The following is a 12361-nucleotide window of genomic DNA, read 5'->3' as shown; positions in this document are numbered from 1 at the left end:
AGTCAAAGTGTCAAAGGGGTTTGCTGGGTCAGAAGTGCAACAGTGGGGACACTCCTAGTGAACTGTGGTTAAACTATCAGCTTGGTTGCAATATAGTCTTAGGTTCTGGAATGGAGAATATTCTGCCAGATTACCCAAGTCAAGGATGTCAAGGGTACAAACGACACAAGTGGTTTGCAACACAAAATCAATAGCCCTGAAAAACCAACCTATCAGGTTGTCTCTTTTTTCTAAATTGCTTCTCTTAAATAAAGTGTGAGAACAAATAATACAATCTCATTAATCACAAAGACTCAAGTGCACTGTTTCGGTAAAGCGACATATAAAAGGTGTACAATATATGCTAATTGATCCATTTCACTGTAAACTGCAAAGCTGGGATATCTCTTCTGTGGGGTGTCATTAGCTAAATGGATTACAGTAAGTCTTCACCTCTGGAGCCTCAAGTTTAAATAAGGATTTAAACTGGATCCATCAGTAAAACATGTTGAATTAAGCTGCCAGCACTTAGCAGTATCAAGCAGACTTCTTTACCCACTTTTCTTTCGCAGAGTCATTGATTGGCAGCAACCCAAGGAATTAGAGGATAACAAATATGATTCTTCTGGCTGGACTTACACTTTCCCTGCAGCTAATTGTAATAAAATGCTAATATTCAAGCTCTTGTGATATCAGAGGCAATGAGTAATAACTATTGGGCGTAAAGTGTGCTGAGTCCATTCAGAGGCTGAGTATTGAGCATTGGTCGTCTGTCTTATATTATTTAATTAATTAATTAATTATAACATTAAATTAATGCGCAATGAATACTTTTTTTCTTAAGTCATACAGTGCAAATCAGCAGCCTGTCTATTAGGCCCAGTTCAATCAGGATTGAGTATTCAAGTACCTCAGATCTACTGTAGAGTAACAGAAGGTATGTAACATTGCTGTTTGAATCTGGAATGTCATCAACAGAATAAACCCACCGGGGGTGAACATCCTCTCGTCTGATTCTTCTCTAGATAAGGTTGCGGTCATCAGTCTGACATGGCCAGTGGACAAGTTAGCCAAACAGACACATTCCTTTGTTTCATATGTTTTTATAAGTTATTGACGTATTAAATAACATTGTAAATTCAAAAAACAAAACAAAAAACGCCAGTTTGGTTATGAATTGACATCACTGTTTCCAAACCGTTTTTTAGAACGAAATCCTGGTTTGGAGCTCTAATGTAGGGTAACATTGAAGTACTTTGGCTGTAATGGAGTTGACTCAGACCCACTGAGAGGCATACTAAGGAAGCAGAAGAGGAGCTCCCTGATGTATTAGTCATATGACTAATGTAGTTTGGCTTTATTTTGGATGATGTCAAGCAGACTATCAGTAAACTGCTGATGCTGTTGTTGGATACTGTGAGAATAATTCTTAATGTGTTCATACAGAGTACAACTGTGGTATGGAGTTGGGTGGCCTGAAGCACTTCTGTAATGTTAACTTCATATACTGCTATTTTACATTTCCTTGGCTTTCATACTTCACTCGCTGATTCAATCGCCATAGTGCTTTTACCTTGTCACTACTTAGCTTGATATATTTTATCTAAAATATCAGCATAAACGTCAATGGTTTAACTAAACTACAAACGTTTTGGCAAAGAATCCAAAAATAATTTGTAAACAGAAGACAACGGTATACTGTTTAATAGTGTTGTAGCGATGGGTGTTGAAACATCTAAATCTTTATCAGCAGCAGTTAAACATTCTCTAATGTGATCTATAAGAATTCAGCAAATGTTCATCTGCTCACATACAGTAGATCGAATATCATCATCTTGGTTACTTCATGTGTTCATATAGAAGGACAGCCATGAAAAATGAAATAGATCCTACCTGAAAAATGACTCACGGTACATTGAATAGAATTGAATTGAGTCTCAAGACTCAAATGAGAAACACAGTGTTACATGCCAATAAAGCCTCTGAAAAAAGGATGAAAAGGAACAATAATGTTTACAATGATCTTTTTCGCAGATCAGACATTGGAAAATAAAAGCTTTACAAGGTCTGTGTTTAATTTTGTTTACAAGTTTCAATAAAGCTAAATCTTCAACTTCAATCTGTCGGTGCTGAAACAGACTTGTTTCAATAAACCTGATAGTTCAAGTGATAAAACGTGACTGGATTGTCAGTAAAATGAGCCCCCTTCCATGATCAATGAATGAATCAAATAAGACAGCCAACATATCCTGTCATTATACTTTACACAATGTACTGTCTTCATATTTATTTGAAGAATAATTCATAATGACTGGGAAGAATCTGTGGACCAGTCTCCTATCATGTATGCCCATCCAAAGCCATCTCAACCAAGAGAAAACACCATGTTAGAGTTTTGGTGTAAGGTTTGATTTTTAACACCAAATGAGTCAGCCTGTGATGCCTTAACATATCCTTAGTCTTCCTTCCGAGCATTGCTTTAACATCTCTGATGTAGGTGACACTATTCTGAAATCCCGATCCATTAAATTGTAGTGAATGACTCATAGTTTGTCCATCATCCTTTATCATCTCATATTCTGGTCCCAATAAGCCATGAAATAGAAGAAAATCTACTGTCCATGTTAGACGCAAGTAGGAGGAGCCACTGGTGCATGAAAAACATGACCTTAACACAAGACTTGACTTCACCAGGGAAGCTTCATCTTCGCTAACAGGAATAGATAATTCCAGTCACAATAATTAATGGTCCGTATCAGCTATAAAACATGTATTTTACAAACCAATTAAATAAAGCCTTCATTCAGAGCTAACAGTGATGAGGCTCTGAACACTGTCACGAAGCACATATCACAGGCAATAATTGTAATGACATGCTTTAAAATTCTCAGCACGTCTGCATGGTTTCTTTTGATGGTGATTATGGTTAGCAATTATTGTACAAATGTATACATGCCAGAGAGAAAAAGGAATCGTTTGCTATCAGTTTAGTTGGCAAGAATCTGCCTCCAAAATGACAAATCGATAGTTCAATGTGCTCCAACTCCCATTGGAATATTCTTGTCACTTCAAGATTTGTGGCAACAATACTTCCATGTTGTTATGTAAACAGGCCCCCTGATACCACCTCCCAACCAGACAAACATGCACACACATACGCACGCACAAATACGCATACAGATCTCTGGTGCAAATAGGACACACGGTACTGTGAACGAACATCAATGTCTCACATACCAACAAAGATGTTCATGGAGCGTGTTTCACATCTTTTGGGTCTAAATCTGCTCGCTGGAATAAGCAGGCCAGGACGAGAAAGCTCGACAAACAATTCATCCATAATACATGTGTGGATGGTGAAACCGTCAGGGTATACGATGGATCTCACTACAAGGAGACCAGTCAGGGATGGCTCTTTCTCAGAAGCAGATCACGCTAAGTTCAGCTGCTCTGCACAATAATCCATTCCAACTTCTATTCACCCAGGAAGTCCACTGAAACTAATTGCGAAATGGCATGGTCTGTTTCCTTTTTTAATTGTCATAAAATGCTCCCCCTTTTTCGGCACCAATGACAGTGCTCACTTGCCTTAATTAATGATGGAAAATAAAATTAATATGGTGATTTCCTAGTGTATTACCCAAATTGTGTTATTCCATCCCCACCCTGCATTTTGCAATGAGGACATTGACTCATTTAATTTTTTTTTTAGCAATGTACTGTCATTATAGATTATGAACACCTAATGTAATTAAACAATTTTGTCTCCTATAACAATGTCTTATTTGGTACTTCATTCAGTCAATTAAACAGAATTAACACACAGTTGTGTTTTTTTTCCGTTTTTTCCAGTGTCTCGAGAATACTGTGGCCAACTGGATGATGGTGGTTCTTGTCTCCACAGTCTTCCTGGACAGATAATTAAGCCTTCACTGTCCAACTATAGGTCGCTGCCAGCCTCCGTGCTATGTCAATGCAACCCACCCTGCTTTGGCCTGGCCAGAAACTCAATCAATACTGACAGCCTCTCCTTCCATTTGAATGATACTGGAAAGGACCGCTGTATTGCTGATATGATTAGGAAGTAAGCAGACTACCATCATGTGAGATTATGCATCTAACATGGTGCATTATAACTAAAACTCAGAGTTCATTCCCTGTACCTTACTGATGAAGACATCATAATACAGATATATCCTCTTTGCTCAGAGGATTGTTGGTAAGAACATATTTGACTCGAGAAGAGGACCAGAAGATCAGAAGACCCATTGACGCATGACAGTACTCTCCTCCCCAAAATGACATGACCTTTCCCATGGAGAGGGAATAACCGACAAACATGATGTCATCTCCCTGTGGATAAGTGGGACTCAATAACAGAGGACTTGCGTATCTCTCGAGTCATCTGGATATCACAGCCAATGATTTCTTGCCAGATCTCCACAAAGTTTACCGTACCAGGAGTGGATCATTTTAGTGCACCCAACTTTCTACCACCCTCACACCTTAGTTACACTGGTCTGGTGGCAAACACCAGCTTCTCTAAAACCTTAGCCTAACCATTAAAGCTGTTTTAGTGGGATAAACAACATACCAACCAGGTCCTTAACCAAAGACATAACATAGAGAAGTATGCAGATCTACACAGCCCCAAGCTGAGACACACGCCTTTGTGGTACATGCAATACATGTATGCAGCACATGTCTACTTGGACACAGCACACACAAATATGTTTGCTCTATTTTGTGCATTAGGGCGTGCTGTGCACAACACTTTTCTGAATGCAGCGACGTCAAAACCATGGTGGGCTTGTCAGTCAGTCAGGATAATGAAAGGAGACCATTCACATACATTATTCATCCATTTTCCCTCTCTGAGGTAGAAATGCCAGCACTCACCAGAGAATATCACATCTACACCAACACTGGAAGGTTTTCTCCTAAAATTGAAATAATGGATGGGCCATGGAGGAGATTATGGATAATATGAAGTGAAATGTTAGCAACAATGATAGAAAGTAGTTGACAGAACGCTGACTGTAGTTATGTCTTTTCATTAAATTTCGTAAAGCATTACCCCAGTATGAAGTATACCGTGCTATTCAAATATCCACAGTCCACCCCTGGTAATGTTGGCGTCAGAAACTATTTACCAAAATAGACTCATGCAATGTGAAGGGATGGTATCATCTGTCTAGTGTGTGAACTCTTGTTGGGGAGACACAACAGGGTTTCATGACTATGAGGTGTGATCAGGAAGTCTGTCCTGGATAGGCTGAGCCTGGGCGTGGAATCAGCGCAGTCTCATGTGGAGGGCTCTCCAGCCAACATAGCAGAATCAGTGTGAAAATACAGAGCTTTTGAGGAAGACCATTAGGCAGACATCCCCTTTTCAAAACGCAAATCTCACAGGCTGTGTGTGTGTGTCAGCTGGGTAATGGGATTCATCCCGATAATGGTAGCCGTTTCCTCATGTTATGAATACTTCTGCCAGGACTTCTCTAAAAACACGTAGCAGAAGGCTATTTTTGTTTTTGTGATTTTCTGATTACTCTGATTTGTTTCGTCTTTGGCAAACACAACCACTTGGTTCAATTATTACCCTGGTTTTCAAACGCATGCATCTTGGTCCTCGCAAAGATTAGCCGAATAAAACTCAAGCGGTGAGGATGCCAAAATATGAGGTGTCAAGAAATGAATTTGCGTGATCTCTGCGTTCTGCCAAACAGACGCCAGTCCTGCTTGATTGGTCGGCGGAGCAGAGTGTGAGGACTCGGAGGAGTTGCTGAATGGGAGTAGCCGAGTGTAAATCCCACACAGGCTGAGGTGGTGAAGAAGGAGGAGGGCGGGTGCTGTCGGTTGGTGTTGCTGCCGCTGCACATCCACAGCCCCCCCCCCGGGAGTTGTCTCTCTGTGTCTGTGTGTCTGCGTGGGTCTGTCTGGGGACAGTCATCTGTCACAGCCACCTCGTCAATGACTGGCTGATTGGAGCCCGAGCACAGGGTTAGGGAAATGTTCTATCAGTTTTAATAGAGGCTCATCAATACGCATCTGTGGTTTAGACTAGTTTAAGCATTTAAGTATTGGTCATTTCATATTTTACAGGGGTGAAGTTTTGCTGTATTTGAAGTTCTGGATGTTTAATAATGCATGGGCTTAACTTTGGCAGCAGAAGCACATACCCTAAAATAGTATGCTCTCGTTGTACTGTTTGTTACTTTGAATGTCTCTTCTCATATAAAGTTGGCCAGACGTTTATAGATCAGCCATACCATTATTATAATGATTATCCAACTGAATGGATGGAGGCAGAGCAGGTTGTTAGTCAACTACTGTAGCGTAGGGAAGTTTGGCCTGGATGAACTCCATCTGTGGAGGGAGGGAGATGACCCGCACATGGTTGTGCGTCAGAACTGACGCCATAGCCAGGTGACGTTGCCAAACGCCAATGTGATATCTGGTGGCACATGACCACAGCCACCTGATAGACAGCCTGATATCAACACCTCTGTCTGGCCCGGTGTGCTCAGGGAAGCAGTGGCATTTGGAAAAGTGATCCTTGAGCAGAGGCTGGAGTTGTCGTGGTGGTTAGGCCACTTCAAATGATAATTCAAACATTCAGCTCAAACACAACTCACATAGTCAACTCTTGAGAAATGTGTTTGTTTCCTTCTACGTAGAACACGATGTTAAATATAACATTATCTTTCCGTCAAAAAAGGTGAATGATGTATGCTATAATTATAAGAAGTTCAGCTCCCAATGATGTTAGTTAAATGCAACATTTAAAAAATTTACATTTGACAAATGACGCAAAGCAGTTCAATCCAACTATTTTGTAATCAATGAACACATTTTATTTGACAATTGAAAACATGACTGCCATGACCATCTATCATCTTCACCAACATCACCAATGTATCATCTTTCTGCTCGATAGAAACATAGAAGCCGCTATGTTTCTTTTTATCAACTCAAACCTACTCAAAATGCACACTTAAGACCAAATACTTATTTCCATCTTTATTCAAATTAGTGAGGGAGTTGTCACAATGTGGATGTGACCATGGCAATAACAATGTTGTTTACTGAAATCTTCAAAATAATATTTTAGAGCATGAGTAGCATTAAGATCAAAATATAGATAATCAAGAGGTCTCATAGTTTTAAATAACTCAGTTTCCAAATTAATAACATTGCTTATGTATATCTAACAGAAACAAAGTGTTCACCTTCTCTAAATCCCTTTAACTCTTGACATTGACAAGACATCTTGACATTGTTCTACCACAGACCAAGCAGAAACATATTCTTATTTTCACTGTAACAGAAGATTTTGTATTCTTATGGAACCATGATGATTTTTAATTCACATAAGAACACACTGGTCTTCTCTCACTTTATTTAATCAAACCCAGTGCAGTCTGATCCGACACTGTTATCAAACTCTCTCAGTGCTGCATTGCCACCCTGTGGTTAAAACAGGCTGGTGTTCAGGGCTGCGCGCTCGGAAATCCACTCCGAATTATGAACGCCTCATTAAACTTTATAGCATTGCACTTTGTAATAGGGAGGTTGTGTTGGTTCTGGACAAATTAGATTCTGCCCTGTTACGCTAGATAAGTCTGCTATTGGCAATTTCCTTTGTGTAGGTGGTCACCAGACACAATGTAGCAGAGAGCCTTACGACAGCGGTGGCATGGCTGAGTGCACCCTGTGATCTGTGCTTCTGACAGAGGGAGCTGTGGGCTGTCAATCACAGTGATGCATGGTCTTGTTCCCTCCGCCTGCCACCCGTCCTCCCTCCTGACGTACGGAAAGCTCCGGAGCATCTCAAATAAAAGTTAGGCAGTCGTCCAGGCTTCAGTTTTTCTGAGCAACTTATTACCAAAGTGCTGAGATCAGCATTTTCCCCGGCACTGTAACAGAGCTTTTATTAGATTACATTGCTAGCTTAAGCTAAATGTTTCATGGGGCGATTAAACACACTGGGCCGGTGCCAAAATGGTGACAAGTGAACAAATTCAGTTGGATCCGCGAGTGAGATTCCAGCTTACAGTGGCTCACAAGACTGTTCTCCTGTCTGGAGATGTAAACAAAGCTTCATCTTTATTGATTATTACTAAATCCATTGTTGAGACTGTTCACCATCTTTCAGTATATGTATGCATGGTAAATGTTGTCTTAGTGATTGAAGTAGTTTTTTTGTTGCTGTTTTGAACACTGCCATATCGTCTGCAATGTACTGTATTCTAAAAGAGAACAAATCTGCATGCCTTAATGATCAGATTTCTACTTGGCAGACTTCATGGACATTAAGGTATATCCTGGTGGAAAACAGTGTCCCTCAAATGAGGAATGTTTTGACTAAAATAAATGGTACCAGCTTACCAGCTTGATACATACAGTTTTAACCTGGCCAAATACTGTACAATATTTGCCCATACAGTAAAATATGACAATTTCTACACAACTCCTGCACACTCCCTCTCTCTCTTTCACTCTCTTTCACTCAAATGAACACACACATACACACACACACCACTCCCTCTGCTGAGACGGCCCCTGTTCTGCCTGCAAGAGGAGACTATTCAATAATACAACACATTCATATTATATTCATAATTCACCATCGTGAACACTGCAACCAAGTCTGCTGGGTTTAATTTAACGTAATTTCAGAGCCTAATTTGACTGCCTACATGCCAGTGGTAATGAAACTTTTGTATTTGATCTGGATCCCCTCCCATTGAAGTTTCACTAAGACTTTCAAGATTTTAAGATGCCTTCTGAATTGGCTGTGCATCGCATTAAACTTAAAAGAAACATAACCCCATGGCCTTTAATTGTGCACGGATAAAATGAAGATTTTTGGGGTATTTTAAAAGATGATGGGGGCTTTTCTTTAGAGCTACTGAGATTCTTTTCACATTGTGCATGGTAATGACCTTGTATCACCAGTATCTGTCTAGCTGTGTCTCTCTGTCTGTCTCCCTCTTTCTCTGTGTCTATCTAAAACTCTCTGGTATCATGGTTGTTCCTCAGTTACTATACTGTACCTACTGACTCACCTTTCAAGTAACTGCAGAAATCCCATGTGGACCCGTACAACAGCGGGAAATCCCAACAGCAGTATGTGTGCCTCTAGTATTTGTCCACGGGAGGAGGCAACTCCTGGCTCCAGCTATGGAGAACCTGGGGGCCACCAGGAGGCTTGTCATCAGCGGGAAACCCTGCGATTTGGTCTTGTCTCCTCAAGATGGCAGCAAAGAACCATGTCACCATCATTTCTCCCCTCACCTTGTTGAACTCTTTCATGAACTATTTGTAACAAATAGTGCATACTGTTCCATTTGCTACATTGCCATATTTATGGCTGGCGTTATTTATGCAGGAGCTTATTCCTCCCGTATAAACAGAAGTCCTCCCTGTAGAAGCATTTACTTTACTGAAGTAAAGACAGCAACACCCCAGTATGGATTCATAGAGCACTGCCAATGAAATAGAGACAAGCAAAAAGTTAATTCTCAAAATATCTCAGTCAGATTGGATCTTTTCACACCGATAAAAACATTTTATGTAATATGTCATGTAATATTTTATTAGCCACCCTGTATGTACAACAACAACAAAAACTTTAGAACCCTCTGTACTACGAACAGCCCGTACAGTGTGACTTAGAAGTGCTAACCCTATGAAACGCAGCCCCCTGTTCCCACACGGTCCTGGTCTCTTGTGTTGACATCACTCTCCTGGCCCAGACCCACAGGGACACCCAGTCCCCACAGAGACCTCATTACCATGTGGAGTGGATGCATGGATATTCTAAAGACAACATTAAACTGATTTCCAAAGGCCTGCGTTGTGCTCAGTCCCAGTCCCAGTCAGCCTGTTTGGGTTCAAGGGCCCCTCTATAGGCGTGGACAAGCTCTATATGTTTGCTGTGTGTAGTGTAAAGCAGGCCTGTGTTAACATATTCAAATGCATTGAAGTGAGCGCCGTCACTATTAGCGAGACGGGATTTCTAATCGACAGGGAGGACTTGAAGTGTGTTTGACGGAGGCCTGTCTCGATATTCTCTGAAAGGCAGTGTAATTGTCCTGGAACTCATTAGTGTTGGGTGTTTGGGGAGGGACCACGGAGGGAGCAGAGCAGTCTTCTGGCTGAGGGAATGTCTTGTGATCACTCATGTAACAAGGTCAGCTCGGGCTGAATGTACCACAGAAAATACATGGCTAAGATCCATCGACAGTAGGCCAAGTAGGGCCCATCACTGGTCGTGGACCTTCCCTTACAGAGGCACTGCAACATGTTGTGTGTTCCAGACGTACCTTTAATCCTGACAGCAACATACGTACCAGATGCCTCCCACTTCTACAGTTGCTACAGAGGTGCGGTTGAGGCGCTCTCCCATTACTGAGCAGAGTCTCGGGCTTGCTGTTAAAGGCCGCGCCACAGACAGGGAGGATTACAGGCAGTCTGTATTGTCTTCCAGCCACACTTTCAACATCAAAAGCCTTCTTGCCCCTTGTGTCTCCGGAGGGATGAAGGGGGCACCCCTCAGCCTCTGTGCTCGGCTTTGACACGGTGGCTAACTAGCACCAGAGGCTAGCAGCCCTCCCCACCCCTCCTGTCCTGTGAGCCCCACGCTGCCTAGCCTGCTCCAGTGCTGCTGCTGCTGTTGCTGAGGGTCTTCCCGCCTCGTTGTGCCAGCCCACACAACCTGGCCGGACAGAACTGTGTTTGTGCAGGTCGTCACAAGGCCGCTCTTGTTGAGAATACTGTGTCTTTTAATGAACACTGCAGAGTTATATTAGGAAGGCATGCTGAACGTCAGGGTCTGCAGGTTTTTGGTTTACATTTTTCAGTTAAACACGGTGGTTTTGGGAAATATGTTTTCAGCTACGAGAAGAGTCCACACAAACAAGTCAAAAGAAAGTGTGTGTCGTTCAGCAAAAGGTTTCCCCTGTAAAACACCTTTCAAGAAAAACAACAAAGCGATATCACACAGAATCAGTGTGTCTGTGAAAACGATGTAGAATAAAAAAAAACATATCTATATTCTGTGCACCAACAAACCAGCTCTTTCTCCAGGTTTATAACACTACTCTGTTCAAGTTATACCAAAAGGGTAGTCCAGCTCAATGGAACAATGTGGTTGGTTTACTTTATTATGAACAAAGCTTTTGTCTGAGGCGAGCAAACACACACACACGCACAAACACACACTGACTGAGAGGGGTCCAAAGGTCCAGAAGCAGCTTTGAACTAGCAGGTCAAAGACATCACAGAACCGGTGGGGCCGCTTCGCATTCATGTTGTAGTGCACACAGGAGACCCGTCACATTTGTCCTTTTGATTGTCATCCATTTCTTTAAAGGCCTGGCTGGAACCATAGGTCACCTGGAGGCTTTTATGTGGAGAAGCCCAGCCTGTCTTGTCCCTCTCCTTCTGCCCTTCAGGGTAGGACCTTCGACGTGGGTGGGGGCTCCCTCTTGTTTATGAGATTCCCTGCTGGACTGGAGTGAAAACAATTGAAATTCAGCACAGTACTGCCAAATAAGATGTTGGGTCCATCCTCATCATTGAAATGAACCAGCGACCATTCGTTCTGCTCATGTCGGCGATGGAGAAGGAGCAGGGATCTTTACCCAGCTGCTATGAAAATAGCAAAGCGAAACACACCCCACAGAACAGTTGAAGACACTGGCTCTTTGGATGTTTAAGTCCTTTGGTGGCACGTGTCTTCACTCAAGTAGCCTGTGGACGTTCTAACCTTCAGCAAAACTCTCTCCAGAGCCACCTGCTCCCTCTTCACATCAGAGCAGCGCGATGCTGCCGTCCGGCTCAGGACTTTCACTTCACGGGCGGCGCATCTCTCCTCGCCTCGGTTCTTCACCCGCGCCCAGCGCAGTGAGGCGCTGTCCTCCACGTCTATCCCCAGGGCCCTCAGCGCTCCCCGTCTCTCCATCAGAGTCACCGCAGAGACAGGTGGGACTGTCCCGGAGGACTCCCTCAGAGAGGAGACGACCAAGAGCAAGGATGAAGAGACTGACTCTGGTCACTGTGCGACGGGCACTCGGGCTTGGAATGCAGGTTGGTCATTAACTAAGAGCCAGTGCATTGGTGCTGAGAAGCGCCACTCCCTGTTAAATATTACCCACAACCAAGATAGGGACGGAACATTTCCCTCGGAGCGTGAGGCACTGAAAGAGGAGCTTTTTACTGCTCGACAGTTCTAAGAATTTGGATTTCAGGGTCTCTTTCTGTGATTCTATTTCCCAGTCAATAATTCACTGGCAGAGAGGAACACTGTGTAGCTGGATGTTCAGGCAGGAGACCCGTGATTGGTGGGGTCCTGCTTACCTGCTTCTGTTGAGGA

This window comes from Osmerus eperlanus, chromosome 10 (assembly GCF_963692335.1).
Source record: "Osmerus eperlanus chromosome 10, fOsmEpe2.1, whole genome shotgun sequence".
Lineage (NCBI taxonomy): Eukaryota > Metazoa > Chordata > Actinopteri > Osmeriformes > Osmeridae > Osmerus > Osmerus eperlanus.
The sequence above is the reverse complement of the archived record's forward strand: the minus strand, read 5'-3'. Positions refer to the sequence as shown.